At 42.8% G+C, this 20,123-nt stretch overlaps 1 protein-coding gene across 2 annotated transcripts in view; it reads right to left on the bottom strand.

Moving 5' to 3' along the window:
- The window catches only part of DYM (dymeclin), a 266,534-nt gene that overhangs the window by 102,753 nt on the left and 143,658 nt on the right, over positions 1 to 20,123 (bottom strand). The window lies entirely within an intron of this gene.

The following is a 20,123-nucleotide window of genomic DNA, read 5'->3' as shown; positions in this document are numbered from 1 at the left end:
TTTAGGGGGGGTTAGGTTTAGGTGTTAATTTTAGGTTTAGCGTTTACAGCGTGCTTTTTTCTCCGCGCTGTTGTCGCGCTGTGATGACGTCAGCTACGCGGTTTCGTCGAGCGCCCTTTAGTCGAACGCGGTTTTGTGGTGGAACCGGCAATTCCTCTTCTGGGTTGTGGCCCAGACAAGTATGCGCATGTTCGTCTGGGCCGTAACTCAGTGCTGAAAAGATTCGCCATCACTGGCCTAGAGTTTCCTGCCAGAGCAAGGGGTTGGACTAGAAGCCATCCAAGGCCCCTTCCAATTCTGTTATTCTGTTGTTATTTTTTATACATATAATCTACACAAGAATCCAGGATGATTTCATTAGCGGCGCAAAGGAGGCTGCTGATTTTGGCAGGGTGTAAACACACCAAGGGTTTGTCGATTTTTACTTTTTTTGAGGTAAAAAAACCAAAAAATCCAAACCATCTTTTCGTGCAACTCGAAGAGCAAGGCACTTGTGCCAAGATGTAATATGAAATGTTATGGGAACAGTCACACAGTTTGTGTGGTTTTCAACAAGCTGCCATCCACAACTACAGAAATGCAAAAGCCAAATCCAGTCATCCATTAAGGCTTTCCCACCAGCTGAGAACCCTGGCAGTTAACAATAAGTCAGTTTGCCACAGTGGTTAGGGAATTATGGGCTGGTGCAACTTGCAGTCCATGGATCATAGTCGGTGTGGCTTCTGAATTCTGGAGGGTTTGTCTTGTTTTCCAGCAAATTCCACTGTCTCGTAAAGAGAAGCTTTGCAATAAATGTTATTCAGGCACATGCTTTCACTTTATCTGACTTTGTGCTTTGCTCCAATTGTGCTGGATCGCTCCTCAATCACCCTGAGCCAACGCAGATAGCACCGAGTTGAAAATGTATTAATTTATATTTCATATTTCTTCACTGCCCATCTCTCTCTCAGAGTATTTGATTCTCCTCAACAAGTACATCAGGGTCAAAGCAGACAATTTAGAGCAAGGTTATACACATACAGTCTGTCCCTTTAAGTTCAACGGGGACACATTTTAAGCTCAAGTGGAGGTGTGTCCTTAGCCCAAGTATTGGGAATATCAATCAAGTGTATAATTTCCTCTAGGTCAGCTTTTCAATTTCAGCAAAAACAGAAAAGAGTTAACTTTTATTTCTAACAACAAAGCATTTCACAGAGAGGAAACCCTTCGGTGGAAAACACAACGATGTGTGTGTGTGTGTGTGTGTCAGAGACATGACAAGGATGTCCTGTTCCTTTCTTGCTAGGAATAAAATCCCTAGAGAGCTTTGCCCCTTGTGACATCTGATTTTTGTAAATATATTAAAATGGCCCTAATTTAAAAGAATGATTATAAATTAAGATTATATTTGGAAACATTCCTCCTACCTTGTCCAAAACTGTTGGTAATATGGTATCTTCAGCTGCCAGAACATTTGGGACACTCTTAGATGGTCCCCCACAGAAAATAATTACAGTATTAATATGTACCCTTATGTCTCAAATAGTAGTAACTGTAAGAGGGATCTTGGAGTCCTAGTGGACAACCATTTAAATATGAGCCAGCCGTGTGCAGCAGCGGCCAAAAAAGCCAATACAGCTCTAGGCTGTATAAACAGAGGGTTGGAATAGAGGGATCACGTGAAGTATTAATACCACTTTATAATGCCTTGGTAAGCCACACTTGGAATACAACATCCAGTTTTGGTTGCCATGATATAAAAGAGATGAGTGCAGAGAAGAGCAACGAAGATGATTAGGAGGCTAAAACATGAACGGTTGCAGGAACTGGGTAGGTCTAGTTTAATGAAAAGAAGGACTAGGGGAGACATGATAGCAGTGTTCCAATATCTCAGGGTTTGCCACAAAGAAGAGGGAGTCAAACTATTCTCCAAGGCACCTGAGGGTAGAACAAGAAGCAATGGGTGGAAACTAATCAAGGAGAGAAGCAACTTAGAACTGAGGAGAAATTTCCTGACCGTTAGAACAATTGATCAGTGGAACAGAAGTTGCCTCCAGAAGTTGTGAATGCCCCAACACTGGAAGTCTTTAAGAAGATGTTGGATAGCCATTTGTCTGAAATGGTATAGGGTTTCCTGCCTAGGCAGGGGGTTGGACTAGAAGACCTCCAAGGTCCCTTCCAACTCTGCTATTGTATATTGTCTGTTTCCCAACCTGTGCAAATTGAAGGTGAGTGGACTTCAAGTCCCAGAATTCTCAGCAATAACTATGCTGGCTGTGGAATTCTGGGATTTGAAGTCCATATACAGGTAGTCCTCAACTTACAACAGTTCATTTAGTGACTGTTCAAAGTTGGAACGGCTCTGAAAATGTGACTCACGATTGTTTTTCATGCTTAAGATCATTGCAGCATCCCTATGGTCATGTGATCATTCATACATTCGGCTGCTTGGCAACTGACTCATATTTATGACTGTTGCAGTGTCCTGGGGTCGTGGGATCCCCTTTTGTGACCTGCTGACAAGCAAAGTCAATGGAGAAACCAGGTTCACCTAACAACCATATTACTACCTTGACTGCAGTAATTCACGTAACAATTGTGTCAAGAAAGGTCGTAACATGGAGCAAAACGCACGTAACAAATGTCTCTCTTAGCAACAAAAATTTTGGGCTCGATTGTAGTCGCAAGTCATGGACTACCGTCGTGTTTCCCAACCGTGGCAAATTGAAGGTGAGTGGACTTCGACTCCCAGAATTCTCAGCAATAGCTACGTGACTCCCCCCCCCCCGCTATACTGGGGGTGAGCGTGGTCAGCACATGACGCATCCGGCCTGCGGGCACGAGTTTGACACCTCTGATTGATTGATTGATTGATTTCATTTATATGCCGCCCTTTTCCCCGAAGGGGACTCAGGGCGGCTCACAATTTAGTCAGGAAGGGGTACAGACAGGGGGTAAAAAATAAAAACAAACATAACAGTACACAATTTAAAAACACACAACAACCATACCATTCGAGAAGGGCGGCAGAAGCTTTTTTAGCCCCAGGCCTGTCGGAATAGCCAGGTTTTAAGGGCTTTGCGGAAGGCCTGGAGGGTGGTGAGGGTTCGAATCTCCATGGGGAGTTCGTTCCAGAGGGTCGGAGCAGCCACAGAGAAGGCTCTCCTCCAGGTAGTCGTTCTCAGCCTTAGTCACTTGAAGATGGGTGGACTTCAACTCCCAGAATTCCCCAGCCAGTTATGCTGGCTGTGGAATTCTGGGACACACACGGAAATTGCCACGGTTGGGAAATCTTGTCTTATGGGGGGTGAATTTCACTAAAGACTAGCGGGAGTTTTGATCTGTGTTGATGTGTGATTTGCCCATGAAAAAAAGATATTATGGCATATTCTGCGAAGGCATCAGCCCTCAGCAACTGATCTCGCCTTATTCTGCTTTGGCTGCTCACAACGAACGCAGAGCCCACGGCCAATTTCCAAAGATGTCATGTTTAGTTTAACGCGAGATTGACTTGGCTTTGGTTTTATCAAGCTGTCCTGATCTCTCTCACAGGAGGAGTGGGGGGGGGGGGAGAGAAAGAACAGATCTGAACTCCACATTTGGTAAACACTACATACAACGATCCCGTTTTCCGCAGAGCTCTTTAAAACAGCGAACAGCTTTGGGGTTTTTTTTTTTCCCCCAAGAAACAAAAATATGTATTAAAATCTGCATTTTATTACCAAATCAATGAAAAAGGAAGTTATTAAGGCAAAAATAATAACATTCTCTACAACTCTACAACCCTAACCAAGCATTCCTCTTCCCTCCTAACTGAGTGTGACAAAGCGACATGTGCTACCCACAGCAGATTATGGGCTACACATTTTCCTCCTGCAAACAGCCAGCTTAATTTCTAGCTATGTGGCAGTAATGCACTAAAATATTTAATATCACCATCTAAAAAGTCAGTATTCGGAATGTCTGGTTAACTGGAGCCTGGGAAATCAATACGCGTGGTTTGGAGTTTTCCTATTGAAAACAGTTGTTCTTACTTAAGGATGATACTCTTGCCATTTGGGGAAATAATGAAACTAATAAAATATCTCTAATGCCTTCTCAGGGTATACATTTCCCCCCCCCCAAGGTTATGTGTTGCGTAAATCTGAACAGTTATTAAAAAATAAAATACTTCAATCTGTTTTATTAGGAGGAATATTGGGGGGGGGGGGGAAATCTTTACGTTCTTGAACTACTTGCTCTGTAGGATTCAGAGTCAGCCCAGCCAAACTAATATGAAACTAATTTCTCTGGAGAATAAGTGAACAATTTTAGAACAATCTGAAGATCCCTCTTTCAAAAGACTGAATAATTGTGAAAAGCTCTTTCTGAAAGCGGATCCATCAGTTTCTAGGTGACCGGGCTCCTTGAGAACATCTGCTCATATCATTCTAAATGTCGTCGTTCAATCACTACGGTGTTTCCCCAAAAAGAAGACTCGGTCTTATTTTCTTTTAACCCTAGGGCTTCTTTTCGAGAGGAGTCTAATTACTAACTCACCTCGCAGCAGCGCCACCCACAGCCCCACCCAGCAGGAGCCCACTACTGACCAGTGGTGGGATTCAAATAATTTAACAACCGGTTCTCTGTCCTAATGACCAGCTAGGTAGGTGTGGCTTGGTGGTCATGTGACTGGGTGGGCGTGGCCAACTCAAGGTCACTCAGGTCTATGGGCGCTTTGCATTAGCTGTTACAATGTAACAAGGGTTAAGAGCCGAGGTGGCGCAGTGGGTAGAGTGCAGTACTGCAGGCCATTTCAGCTGACTGCTAGTTCGGTGGTTCAAATCTCACCGGCTCAGGGTTGACTCAGCCTTCCATCCTTCCGAGGTGGGTGAAATGAGGACCCAGACTGTGGGGGCGATATGCTGACTCTGTAAACCACTTAGAGAGGGCTGAAAGCCCTATGAAGCGGTATATAAGTCTAACTGCTATTGCTATTGCTATTGCTATTATAACCGTAGAGGCAGTTTCTGCAAGCAGGGCAATAAAGATGAGGCTAGAAAGAACACCAGAATGTTTCCTTCCTGCCTTCCTTACAGGATTAGCCCTGTAAAGTGGGGAAAAAACAAAATATTTCTTCCAACAACCGGTTCTCCGCATGCATCTTAGCACCTCCATGAGCCTCCACGATGCTCCAGCTGCTCAGCGGAGCGTCGCGCAGGTGCTGTATGCGCATGCGCGGAAGCGCCGAAGACTTCAAAGACCGGTAAGGTGGGCCCTCCGGAGCACCGTACTGGAACAGTGCTCCGGGCAGGCTCTGGTACGCCCGTACTGGGACGTACTGCCTGCAACCCACCACTGTCCTCAACTTACAAACACAATGGAGCCCAAGATTTCTGCTCCTGAGTGAGACATTTGTTAAGTGAGTTTTGCCTTAGTTTACGATTTTTCTTCCCACTGTTGTTACGGGAATCACTGCAGTTTGTTACGTTCGTAACATGGTTGTGAAGTGAATCTGGCTTCCCCATAGACCTTGCTTGTCAGAAGGTCCCAAAAGATAATCATGTGAGTCCAGGACACTGTGACTGTCATAAATACGAGTCAGTTGCCAAGGGTTTGAATTTGAATCACGTGACCATGGGGACGCTGCAATAGTTGTAAACGTGAAAAACGGTCTGATATTATCTTTTCCAGTGCTGTTGTGACTTTGAACAGTTACTAAACAACTGCTGTAAGTTGAGGACTACCTGTATTAAGTGGCTACAATGCAGTGGTGGGTTCCGGATTCTGTTCCAACCGGTATGGTTGGAACGGGTCCGGCGTCACCCACATGGATGTGTGCGGTGCACGCTGTGTCGTACCTGCCAGCGACACCTCCGCGACGCTCCAGCTGCTCGATGGAGCATCGTGCAGGCACTGTACGCGCTATGCACGTGCGCAGAAGCGCTGAAGTCTTAAAGGACAGGTAAGGACCTCGGGCGGGTGGGTGGGCCCTCCGGAGCACTGTACTGGAATGGTACCCGGTGCTCCAGGCAGGCTCCGGTATGCCCGTACCGCGGCGTACCGCCTGCAACCCACCACTGCTACAATGGCTTTATATACACCAACATGCTCGCAATGTGAGACATTTATTCGTTCTGTTCGTACACTGCCATCCCTTTATCTCAGTGTAAACATTGTGTGTCTTCAATTACTAAAATCTCAGAGTGAGAAAATATTAAAGTAATTGCAGCAACTCTTTTATTGTACAGCTTTACTCTTGATCCAACTAAATGGAATAATTACTATTCTAAATAAAACATCTTACTTGATTCAAGTGTTGGCATATGTGCTGGTATCGCTGCCCTTGGTATTCTTGGATGCAACAGTTTTAATCCTAATGTGATTTACTTTATCTCTGAGATCAAAACTTCCTTCTTGAATGCCCTACATCAGATAGTAGACTGGCAGCTGGAGACAATGCCATTGTTCTTTCAAGACAATTTTATTTAGTATAGTCATTCAGCATATTTAAAGATGCCTTATAGTTACTGAATGGGAGACATTTTTCTGTTATTACAGTACTAATAACTAGTTAATGCTAGTTATTATTTCAGGATTAGTCTCCAAAGATTTTTAACCATGTGGTTGGTGGAATGTGGCAAAGTTGAGCAATTCACAGGCAGCCTAGAAGCACCAGAAACTATCAAGATACCATCATCAAAATACACTAAAATAGCAGGAGATCTGCGACTGTGTGAACATTTGGTCCTAACCCCTATCACTCATAATGTAATAACATTTAACCTGGATTGTTGCAGACATTTCTATAACACTGCTTTTAACAAAACATTGTGATTGGTTTAAAACAGGAGTGTCCAAACTTGGGAACTTTAAGACTTGTGGGCATTCTGGGAGTTGAAGTTGATAAGTCTTAAAAGTTCCCAAGTTTGGACACCCCTGGTTTAACATGACACCATCAGAATACTGATTTGAATTTAGACAGTATAATTTATTTCTTGCAAAATAATTAAAAAATGTACCATGGGATATTTTAACAATACAGGTAGTCCTTGACTTACAACCATTCGTTCAGTGATGGTACTAAAAACAAAAAATCTCAAATTTTACTAAAAACAAAAACCTCTAATTTTGAATCCACTTCTCAGGGATCACTTTCAAGCCCCCAGAGTTGAACCCAGTGGTGGGATCCTCTTGGTTTAACAACCGGTTCGATGATTGTGTGTTTTGCATCTGATGTGCGCAATCGTTTCACCCAAAATTACCTTCCACATTACTTCTTGGGGAGTAACACAGCTGAGACGCGCTAATCCGCTCCGACGCGCTAATTAACTGAGAGGATATAGGTAAGTAGAGCGCGAGGGCGGGGCGGGCAGGCCAACCTCATCGTCGGAGCGAACTGATTCACTCTCAGCTGATCATCGGAGCTACCAGTTTACCCGAACCGGTCCGAACCAGCTGAATCCCACCCTTGGTTGAACCACCTGGCAACTGCAAAAATGAGTAGTATTTCTATGTATGTTAGGCATTACTACATTTCAGAGAATGTACGTAAGGCCTGGCAACAGTTCTGGACCAAATTCATAGTGGCTGACATATTTAAAAAATAAGAGAGAAATTCAAGCTCTGTGTTTGCCAGGATATTGTATACAGTTTCACACATGCTGGAACCCAATGTTGAGAGGCCACCCATCTGGGCAATTGCTCTAACCTTTAGCCTTCTACACTCCTGATTCCAACACCCTTCTAATGGAGTGCAATATATCTAGTTACATCAAATGGAGAATGAATATATTAATATCCTACCAGATGCCAATTTCTGAATCCAGACCAGATCTAACAAGACTCAAATAATGTTTAATTGTATGTCAACAGAGAGTAGGCTAAAACGTCAACTACATATGTTCCACACACAAACCGACTCTCATTCTAATGATGTACTTAAACAGTGGGACTTAATGTAGGTAGTCCACAATGCAGTTATGACCACAATTAAGCCCAAAATTTCTGATGCTAAGTGAGACACTTGTTGAGTTTTATCCCATTTTAGGACCTTTGTAAAACCACAGTGATTAAGTGAATCACTGTAGTTGTTAAGTGAGTAACACAATTGTTTAGTGAATCCGGCTTCTCCATTGACTTAGCTTGTCAGAAGGCCCTCTGGCAGGCAATCCTGAACTTCCGGGAGGCCTATTTTTCGCCCTCCCCGAGCCTCCGGTATTGGCCCCCCGCCTCCTTACCTACATCCAAAATGGGCTGCATGGGAACTCATGGGAGGACCAGATTTGGGTAGGTGGGGCCAGCCATGAGTGGGATTTGGGGGTTCTCTGAACTGCACAGAATCTTAACTAGAGGTTCTCCCGAACCCCTAGCAGATTCACTACAGGTCAACTAGCAAGTAAGGTAGTTTTGGAACATTTCCTAATGCTGATGACAAATATTAGGCTAAAACAGGGGTCGGCAAAGTTAAACAATCAAAGACCCATTTGAATCCATTTCCCACAGAAAAAAAAGAGCCACAAAGGTTCTAACCGGAAGCCCCCTGTTCAATTCTGGAGCTGACCAGAAGTTCAGTTCCCTCACCATAGAGTCTCCTCCTAGCGCGGCGTACTTTTTCCTCTACCTGTCATAACCGAAAGCCTATCAATTATGGAAAACCCTCCCCTTGCCATAGAGTCTTCTCCTGGCGCACTGTGCTTCTCTCCCCCTCCCCCCCCCTGGAAGCTCCTCTCAAAATTGTGGTGCTGACCGGTGATGGAGCCGCAGCCGAGGGAGGAAAGAGCCACATGTGGCTCCGGAGCCGCAGTTTGCTGACCCCTGGGCTAAAAGATTTAAACACTAATTTGTATCAGGACAGAATTGGATAATTTACCTGTATGAAATAATCTTTTTTTAAAAAAACATATAAACAGCTCTATTTCCAACCTCTATTTCTTCAACTTGAAAAAGACTTGATATGAATATGGGTGCATGTTTTAAACAGCAGTTTGAAAGACCTTGCAAGCTTGCCCTGAAAAAAATCATTGTTTTGAAGATGGGACTGTAGAGAGCTTTTAAAAGTTCAAAGGGTTTGACTGGCAGAGGCAGTGCCACATAATATTTCCATTTTCTCTCCTATTCAAACGAAAGACTATGAAAAAGCAGCTTTGATTCTAGTTTCATAGTTGTTTTTAGAGATAATTTACTCAGCAGCTATTTAAATTAAGCATTTACCCCCACAGTCTGACTTTCAGTTCTTATCCCTCTAACTGTATATATCTTAGTAAGTTATAACATGAGATTGTTGTACATCTGTACCTAATATGTATGTTAAAGTGTTATTTTTCATCTGGAGCTGCCATGGCCATTGGGGAAAGTGATAAATTGATTTAATAAACACAAACAAGGAATGTGACTCCTGTCTAGAGTCATCCGAAGAGCTTGGTCAAACTTTCTGACACTTTTTTTCTTCATTTCTCTCAGTGACATGAATCAGTAGCTATTTGTTTATTTATTCATCCAATTTCCAGAGCAGCCCAACTCGACCAAGTGACTCTGGGTGGCTTACAATTCTAAAATTACGGAACAATTAAAACAATAAAATGGTAAAAACATCCAGAAAATAAATACAAACAGCAGGCGAGATCATTAATCAACTCACAGTAGAGCCAAGGAAAGGGGGCCTTAACACATTCTGAGACTCAGGCCCAGCTACTCAGCCAAGTGTTTAAAGCCTTGAAGGCAACAGGATTGGGGCCGTTCTAATCCTCAAGGGGAGGGTATTTCACAGAACAGGGGCTACTGCAGAAAAAGGCCCTCTTCTAGTCCCTGCCAGTCAACACTCTTTGGGCTCACGGGATCTGGGACGTGGCACGACAAAACTGCGCTCGTCAAAATAGCGGTGATAAACCGCGTCGCTAGAGCTGTGATGTCATCACCGCGCGTCATCACCGCCGCGACAACAGTGCGGCGGCAGAAGGGCGCTTTAAAACAGCGCGGCGGCAGAAAGCCGATTTAAATTAAGGTAAGGGTTAGGATTAGGTTTAGGGGTTTGCTTTAGGGTTAAGTTTAGGTTTAGGTTAGGGTTAGGTTTAGGGTTAGGTTTAGGGTGCTGAGTTGCTTCGGAAGGCGCGGATTTGCCCTCCGCGATTATGTCATCGCGGTAGGGTCGCGTTTTTCCTTAGCGCTTTGGACGGCGCGGATTTGCCCTCCGCACTTATGTCGGCGCGGATAAGGGCTTCGCGGTTTTGTGGTGGAACCATCTGGGAAACGCCCAATCTGCTGGATCAAATTGAATGAGGAGAGACAGTCCCTTGGGTGGGAATGGGACAACTTGCCACAGCCAACTTGCTGTGCATGGCAAACTCACCATGGCCAACTTGCCGCAGCCAACACCAGGACAACTTGCTGTGGGACAATTTAAAAATTGTATTTAATTATTTAAAATAAATAAAAAATATTTTAATTTTTTTGCCAATCACATTTCGTTCTGTCTCTCCTTCTGCACCCTTTCTTTAATGATTCTAATGTCAGAGTTCCGAGTAACACCCCCAGTGAAAGAAAACTCTGAGGTTTGAGTTTTCTCAAAGTTCCATTTTATTAGAGATGTCACACTGGGACAAGCTTTTCCCACCCAAAAGTTCAAATCCCTGCCCAGCACCCACATCTCCATCACATAAACCCATCAGGCACAATCCGAACTGGAGATGCCTTCCAGTCACCTCATTGTACCTGCAGAGCCAGGTGACCTTGACTTTCTGAGAAAGAATGTTATTATGGCTACATAGCATCCACACTCTGTATAATCCCCTACTCCCATTTTTCCACAGTAGAAAATGTGGCAGGCCTGAAGTCCAAAAGGTTAAAGATGGTTTCCAGGTCTGACATCTATTCTACCATTTCATATGTGTAACTCTTGTTCTGCAGCGAGTTGTCCATGGTGAGTTGTCCTGCAGCCAGTTGGCCACGGAAAGTTGGTTTGTGGCAAATTAGTCATGTTGCGTTGGCCGTGGTGATTTGGCCATGATGGGTTGGCTGTGGCGAATTGTCAGAGATCCCTCTTGGGTACCCCAGTCCCACGACATGTAGGGCTTTAATGGTGATGGGTCTTTATAGGTTTCTGGGGTTTTGTTTTTGAGATGCTCCAGGGGGTTGTGCAGTGTAGTGAGCCTTGTGCCTTTTGCTATTCTAATGGTGGTGGGTAAATCCTATTATGTCGAAAAGGTCACGTCCTGTTTTGGGTGGGGAATGTACATTTTTAATTCCATGAACTGGAGCTGAAAAGAATCTATAGATAATCATCTTCTACAGGCAGTTTGGACTTATTAACACCTTTGAGTCTGGAATTTCTGCTGTTAAGTCATTGTAGTTGTAAAGTCAAGTTGGACCCAAATTTAAGACAATTTTTATGGTGGTTGTTAAATGGATCACCATAGTTGTTAAGCAAATTACATAGTTATTAAGCAAACCCAGCTTCTGCAATGTGTTTGTGGTCGAAAATAGACAAAAAACACCATGATCATGAGACTGTAGGATGCAACAACAACCAGTCACAAAAATATTTGGTTGCTAAGGACCTGGATTGCTACCGCATGACCATGGGGTGTGTGTGTGTTAGTATGATGTTCATAAGTGCAAGTACAGGTCATAAGTCACTTTTTCCAAGGCTGTCATAACTTTGATCTGCTGTTAAACAAACAGTTGTAAGTCAAGGACTAACTGTATTCCCAGTTCCTTATCAGCTCAACAGTTCGTTTGGTGACCGTTCAAAGTTACAACGGCACTGAAAAAAAGTGGCTTATGACCATTTTTCACACTTATGACTGTTATAGCATCCCCACGGTCATGAGGTCAAAATTGGGACCCTAGGCAACTGACTCGTATTTATGATGGTTGCAACGTGCCAGGATCATGTGATCCCCTTTTGCGACCTTCTGAGAAGCAAAATCAACGGGGAAGCTAGATTCACTTAACAACGGTGTGACTAATATAAGAACTGCAGTTATTTCACTTAACAAATGTGGCAAGGAAAGTCTCAAAATGAGGCAAAACTCACTTAACAAACTTCTCACTTAACAACATAAATTTTGGGCTCAAATTGTGGTTGTAAGTTGAGGACCACCTGTAGTTGGTAGTTTACGTGGGCTGAATTAAAATAGATGGCATGTAAGCCGCTGTAATAAATACAATCTTAAGAGGGGAAAAATAACATTACCTGTAAAAATAACCAGACTAAAAACTAATTTCCAGTGCTCAATATAAAACACTTTTTATATTGACTAGTACTAGTCTATATAGTATAGTATAGTATAGTATAGTATAGTATAGTATAGTATAGTATAGTATAGTATAGTATAGTATAGTATAGTATATACTATACTAGTATAGGACTAGTAGCATCATTATGTCTCTCTGCATTTTGACCTGTTCTCCAAACACATGGACATAAATAGGTACCTGGTCATTATTTTCAATTACACTATCAATCCTATCAATTTTGATGTCATAGGGGGGAAAAAAGTATATTTTCATCTATTCCTTTCGGTTTGGCTGTTAACAGCTCATATCAGAATTCATATTTCATTCCCTTAGACATGTAAACTAGTAGAAACTCAAGGTCACAACAATCTGAGATGAATTTTTTTTTTCTGAAGGAGAAAATTAACTGCAGCCCTTATTAGGCAGCTCAAGTGCAGGAGGTTTCATTCTCGAGTTGTATATTATAGCTCTTCCTGTTCACACATTTACTCCCAAATAAGCAACAGATGTGATTTTTATTCCTAGTGAGATCAGCTGCTTTGCATAAGATATGAAAAGGAAGGTCCCTAACCTGCCGTAGGAAATGAAAAACCTCTTAAATATTGTTCTACTTGGCCAAAATCTTGAAACCATCTTGAAAGGATATTTATCGGGTCTTCCAAAATGTTCACTTCAAAGGCAAACAATAAATAATTGTTCGTAGTAACTCTATCAAGCTGCCTATTTGCTTACATTATCTTTCACTTAAACACTCTCCTGGAGTGTTAGCCGCAACTGTAAAAAAAATTTTTAAAACCGGTTTATGGATTTTGATGTAAACACAAATTGGGTTTGGTGCCATTTGTGGTCGATGAAGCCGCTTCACATCATAGTTTGATATTCTGATTTGGCAGCCTTGTGTACTTGTGAGTCTGTTAATCTAAATAAAACTAAAATCAAAATCATGATAACAGGGCGTTTAAAAATTAATTCACTCTCCTGTCATCGGACTAAGGAAAGGGCAAAGATTGGCGTTCTGGTGAGATGAATTCCACTAATCATGGAGAAAAATCTTTCCATATTTATGAGAAGATTTTGTTTCTGGTCATCAAAGCCAAAATAATCTCCTTTTTATCCTATGCTAGACAATAACCCAGCATTGCCCTGGTATTTATTTACAAGGGGAAAATGTCTGGAACAAATGTAATTTCTAATGTTGGATTTTCCCCCTCACCAGAGGGAGCCCCCTTATAGAATACTGTGAAGCCATTACCATGGCAACTCCACTGTGCTGTACAATAGAAGCCATTTTATGTCAGTACAGTAGAAGCCGTTTTAAAGCACAACAGGCTGTATCTTAATGGAACACACACAAACCGAGGGGTGTTAGGGATGTCATACCCCTACAGTATTTTTCCCCAGAGAGTAAGTCATCTGTGCACCACGTTTAGCTGAAATTGCTCGAAGCGTTGCAGACTTATGCTGGAAAACACACACACACACACACACACACACACACACACACTTATATATATAGAAGATTTGTTTGCATCTTTGTGGGAAGAAAAGATGTATGCCCTGCATGTGGGCGTAATTAGTTTTTATCTCTGTATAGGGTGACTCAGAATTAAAAAGGGAGTCTGACAAGGATGCATATTACCTTCTTATCTGTTTAATTTATACAGTTATGATGGCAGGTTTTGAAATGATAGCTGGAATCAAAACGGGAGGCTGAAACACTGATAATTTAAGCAAGGCAGACAACTGCTGCTTTGCTAGCCAAAAGTAAAGAAAGTGGAGAGAAGAGTTCACTAAGAAAGTTAAAACTGGAGAATAAAACATCTGGATTAATTGTGAACATTACAAAGAAATAATAATAATAAAAAGCACAAAAGACCATCGACCAGCATGCTTAGTGGACTTAGAATTCAGGGTGGAAAAAATGATGGTGATAAAAGAGCCCGAGGAAGGCTGAGAGAACTCAGCTAACTATTATCAGGAGATCAGAGTAGTGACATAGAAAACTTTAGAAAACAACAGGAAGACTGGAGACAGTTGGTTTAATGGAAGAAATAAAGGAGTTTCCTGTATCTAAGAGAAAGGAAGGAGGGAATGAGTGACTGGGCTCTGAAGTCCTGAGGTTAAGATGTAAGGTGTTGGAAAAAGGTGGGGCCAATCCTGGAATAGAAAAAAACTAGATTCAAATGCCTATGGAGATTTTCAGTCATCCAGGTCATGGTTGTCCCAAAGGTGCTTTTTTTCAAGAAGCAACTGGACTTTCTTGCTTTCCTTTCTTTCAAGAAGCTGAAGAAATTTCTTGAAGGAGAAGAGAAAGATCTTCAGAGAAAAACAAGAAAGTCCAGAGCCAAGGTGGCGCAGTGGTTAGAGTGCAGTACTGCAAGCTACTTTAGCTGACTGCTAGTTTGGCAGTTTGACGGTTCAAATCTCACCGGCTCAGGGTTGACTCAGCCTTCCATCCTTCCAAGGTGGGTAAAATGAGGACCCGGATTGTTGGGGGCAATATGCTGACTCTGTAAACCGCTTAGAGATGGCTGAAAGCCCTATGAAGCGGTATATAAGTCTAACTGCTATTGCTATTGCTATCATCATCAAGTGGATTTAATTCTTTAACTTCTGTCTTAAACTGCTATTTTTTGAGTACCTTCAACTATGAAACATCATTTGCAAAATAGGGATAACTTGGTTTATAAAAAGACCATTAGCATATTCTTAAATTCTGAAAACATACAGATGCATTTAGTATGTAGCATTATAGTTTGAGATTGCAATATTATCCACTCTTACGTAAGGATAATTTAATTATTATTATGAGCTGCTGTGGTGCAGTGGTTAGAGTGCAGCATACTTCTGCTGACTGACTGCAATTTGGCATTTTGATTCTCATCAGCTCAAGGTTGACTCAGGCTTCCATCCTTCTGATATGGGTAAAATGAGGTCCCAGATTGTTAGGGGCAATAGCCTGGATGTATAAACCTCTTAGAGAGGGCTGCAAAGCACTGTAAAGCGGTATATAAGTCTAAGTGCTATTGCTATTGTAAAGATGTCTATGTTTGAAGACACAAGTCACAAGGTCCTTCGTAGTTCATAACCAGGAACTGAACAAAAAAGGAATACATTTATACAACTCCATTAACAAAATTAATGGTGAAAACTACTGGAATCAGAGGAAGATTTTCAAATCATTCGACGGCACGGGATAAAATACCATCAGTATGCGGACGATATGCAGCTGTATCTGTCCGCCCCGTGCCAACTCAGTGAAGCGGTTGACGTGATGTGCCAGTGCCTAGAGGCTGTTAGGGATTGGATGGGGGTAAACAAGCTTGTGCTCAATCCAGATAAGACGGAATGGCTGGTGTGTTTCCCTCCTACTAATTGGCCAAGTGTTCCATCTCTCAGGCTGGGGGGTCAAACAGTACGCCCCTCAGACAGGGTTTGCAATTTGGGAGTCCTCCTGGATCCACAGCTGACTTTTGAACACCACTTGTCGGCTGTGACCAGGGGGGCATTTGCCCAGGTTTGCCTGGTGCGCCAGTTGCGTCCCTACCTGAACCGGGAGGCTCTCACAACAGTCACTCGCGCCCTTGTGACCTGTAGACTGGACTACTGCAACGTGCTCTACATGGGGCAGCCCTTGAAGAGCATTCAGAGACTCCAGCTTGTCCAGAATGCAGCCGCACGAGCGATCGTGGGTGCACCTCGGTTCACCCACGTAACACCTATCCTCCGCGAGCTGCACTGGCTGCCTATTGGTCTCTGGATATGCTTCAAGGCGCTAGTCGTCACTTATAAAGCCCTTCATGGTATTGGACCTGGGTACTTGAGAGACCGCCTGCTGCCAATTACCTCCAGTAGACCGATTAGATCCCACAGATTAGGCCTCCTCCGAATTCCATCCGCCGGCCAGTGTCGACTGGCGACTACCCGGAGGAGAGCCTTCTCTGTGGCTGCTCCGACCCTCTGGAACGAACTCCCCGTGGAGATTCGAACCCTCACCACCCTCCAGGCCTTCCGCATAGCCCTTAAAACCTGGCTGTTCCGACAGGCCTGGGGCTAAAGAGCTGTTGCCCCCGTCTCGAATGGTATGACTGTCGTGTTTTAAATTATGCATTGCTATGTGTCGATTTTAATTTTTGTCTGTATCCCCCTTCCCTGGTTTGAGTTGTGAGCTGCCCTGAGTCCCCTTCGGGGGAAAAGGGTGGCATATAAATATAATAAACAACAACAAACAACAACAACAACATTGCATTCCTTCAAGCATTTAGGCAGGAGTTATAGTTATACCAAGTACAAAAATATCTGGTAAATGTTGACTTATGCTCCTCTGCTCTCATTACACCATGGCTAAATAGATTTTGAGTGGAAAGTCCCATAGTTATTGCAGTTGAAACAAAGCACTGGATTCAAATTCAGCTAAATGGAATTTCCTTCACCTAAATCCTGACAAATTTTCAGTTTCATATAGTCTAAAATTATCCTTGTTTTTCATCTTTGTCTAGAGTCTACTGACATGCTATAATAAGAAGAATTGGAAAGGAATTTGGAGGTCTTCTCATTCAACCCCCTGCTTGAGCAGGAGATCCTATACCATTTCTGTCATGGCTCTCCGGTGGCCAGCAGAGCTGGCAGCAGAATCGGACAGTGAGGAGGAACATGGGCCAGTCCTGGAGTCTGAGGAAGGCTCTGATGAGGGCTCTGTGTCGGAGGCAGAGAGGGGGCCAGAGCCGTCTGACAGTTATCAGCTGCCTTTGGAGGCAGACATCAGTGAGGCAGATGAACAGCTGGAGCCTGTTCCCAGTGTGCACATGCGCAGAGTTGCCAGACGAAAGGAACAACTAAAGAACAGCGGTCGACTTGCGAGTAAGGCCAGACGATGAATGGCCCCTCCCAGAGGAAATAAAAGAGGAGCGAAAGGGGAGTGGAGTTTGCAGGAGACAACTAGTTTGCTTAATTGGCTCATGACTCTACGAGACTCCTTGCCAGTTTTGCAGATATCGGGCCTGTCAGCTCTCCAAGCCAGATAAAGTCTGTGACTATAAATCCTCTCTCAGAAGACTTTGCTATATGTGAATGAGCAGAATTCACAGTAAATTAATAAAAGGGTTTTTTGCCGGAACAAGGAGCTTGTTTCATGCTTCATAGGAAGCCTCATGAAGAACAATTTCAGACAAGTGGCTGTCCAGTCTCTTCTTAAAAACCTCCACTGATGGAGCATTCACAACTTCTGGAGGCAGGTCGTTGCACTGGTTAATTGTCCTCACTGTTAGGAAATTTCTCCTTAGTTCTAGGTTGCTTCTCTCCTTGATGAGTTTCCATCCAATGCTTCTTGTTCCTCAGGTGCTTTGGAAAAAAGGTTGACTCCCTCTTCCTCTTTGTGGCAGCCCCTCAAATATTGGAAGACTATTATCATGTCTGCCAGAGGTGAGTTCCTACCAGTTCGCACCTATTCGGTAGAACTGGTTCGTCAAATCTACTGAACCGGTTAGAAGAGGTTCCACCAGTGGACCCGGAAAGCAGGCCACACCTACAGAAGAGGTTCCAAAAAATTTTGAAACCCACCACTGGCAAGGATCTTGTAACTTGACAGCTTTAAGACTTGCATGCTTCAATGCCAGAGTTTCTGAATAGCTACTTGGACCAACCTAAGTACTAATTCATAATTTCATATCCGGTCACATGGGCGGCAAGCCACTCCCATCTGGTCACATGGGTGGCAAGCCACTCCCACAAAGGAAGGCACACCCACAGAGTAGGTTCCAACAATTTTTGAAACCCACCACTGATGTCTGCCCTAGTCCTTCTTTTCACTAGCCTAGACATACCCAATTCCTGCAACTGTTCTTCATATGTTTTAGCCTCTATCAATTTCTATCTATACTCTATCTATAATCCTCAATCTCTCACTGCTTTTCTTCCCAGCAAACTCTTCAAAGTCAGGTAATGTTATTTCATTATAATACAGAAACATTCTTTAGGGCTGCCCAAGTCAGACAAAGAATCGAAGGCCACGGATTAAACCTGTGTTGCATTGCACACCAATGCCGTGACCTGCATACTTGCCCCAAACTAGGGCTACCAATACATGAGGCAGATTTACTTGATGATGTCATCACATATGTTGTCAATTTGATAGCATTACAGTTTGCTATGAATGCCCCTGTAAAGAATTACAGCTATTCTCACAAGATGCCAATTCTGTTATAATGAAGCAGGATCAAAACACAATTAAGACTATTTTTAGACTGTATTAAGGGGTTACCAGTGCAGGAACTAACTGCTAATCTTCTATCATAAATCAGAAAAGTCTCTTTCTATGATGTTAAGAGTTTGGATCTTGAAAACAGACCAGGAAATAAAGCTGGGAAATAAGATATCTGATAACAATCTTAAGCTGTCTAGAAGGAAACGATAGCTCCAGCTGATGAAAGCCACTAAGGGATCCAAGAAACTCAGTAGGAACGCATTTTCTCCATTTATTCCTCCGCACAGGTTATTCATTAAGGTGCTTGGTGGCTCAAACCCAGTTACTAAGCAAAGATGGACAGAAATAATCAGTGTCATCCCCAAAATGTCATCGTAACATCAAAAATGTCATAAAAAAGCACAACAAAGAATGTTCTTTCTGTGCCAACTCAGAAAATTCAAACTGCCCAAGGAGCTGCTGATTCTGTTCTACAGAGGAATTATTGAGTCTGTCATCTGCACCTCCATAACTGTCTGGTTTGGCTCTGCAATCAAACAAGACAGAGACAGACTTCAACGGATAATTAGAACTGCAGAGAAAACAATGGCTACCAAAGAGGGCTGTGAAAATATTTACAGACCTTTCACATCCTGGACAAATTGTTCCAACTTCTACCCTCAAAATGATGCTATAGAGCAGTGTTTTTCAACCACTGTGCCGCGGCACACTAGTGTGCCGTGACATAGTGTAAGGTGTGCCGTGGGAAAAACACCCGCCTATATTGAATATAGGCACAGAGTTAAAATTTTTTAACATTTTCTAATGGTGGTGTGCCTCGTGATTTTTTTCATGAAAAAAGTGTGCCTTTGCACAAAAAGGTTGAAAAACACTGCTATAGAGAACTGCACACCAGGACATCTAGATACAAGGACAGTTTTTCCCCGAATGCCATCACTCTGCTAAACAACTAATTCCCACAACACTGTCATATTACCTACTAAGACTGTATTACTATTCTTCTCTTCCTTTCTAGTAACTCTCTCTTCCCACTTATGACTATAACCATGTTGCTTGTATCTTTAAAATGTCTATTGTTTTGTTTCCTAGTATAATTTGATTGCTTATTAGTAACCTATGACTATCTCTAAGTATTGTGTCTTATGATTCTTGATGATTGTATTCTATTTTATTTTTCTTTATGTACACTGAAAGCATATGCACCAAAGACCAATTCCTTGTGTGTCCAATCACACTTGGCCAATAGAGAATTCTATCCTACACTGTTCTAAAAAAGCCAAAACTGCTTGGAGTTGAAAGATTTCATCATGGCTACCTCTCTTTCGGTACTATAATGAACATCCCTTAAGGCAAAAGATCTAACTGAGATATTCTTTGCTAGTTTAGCCAGTAGAAATAAAATAGCAATAACTCTTAGACTTATATACTGCTTCACAGCACTTTACAACCCTCTCTAAGCGGTTTACAGAGTCAGCCTATTGCCCCCAACAATTTGGGTCCTCATTTTACCGACCTCCGAAGGATGGAAGGCTGAGTCAACCTTGAGCAGGTCAGAATCGAACTGCCGAATTGCAGTCAGCAGAAATAGCTTGCAATACTGGATTCTAACCACTGCGCCACCATGGCGCTTCATTTATATAAAGAGATATTCACATCATGCTCTCTTTCATAATTCTGTTTTCTTTCATAATCTTTCATAATCTAAGACTCTCTTTCGATTACAAAA

Source organism: Thamnophis elegans, chromosome 3, assembly GCF_009769535.1.
Source record: "Thamnophis elegans isolate rThaEle1 chromosome 3, rThaEle1.pri, whole genome shotgun sequence".
Classification (NCBI taxonomy): Eukaryota; Metazoa; Chordata; class Lepidosauria; order Squamata; family Colubridae; genus Thamnophis; species Thamnophis elegans.
Note: the sequence above shows the minus strand (reverse complement) of the source record. Positions and strands in the feature narration are given on the sequence as shown.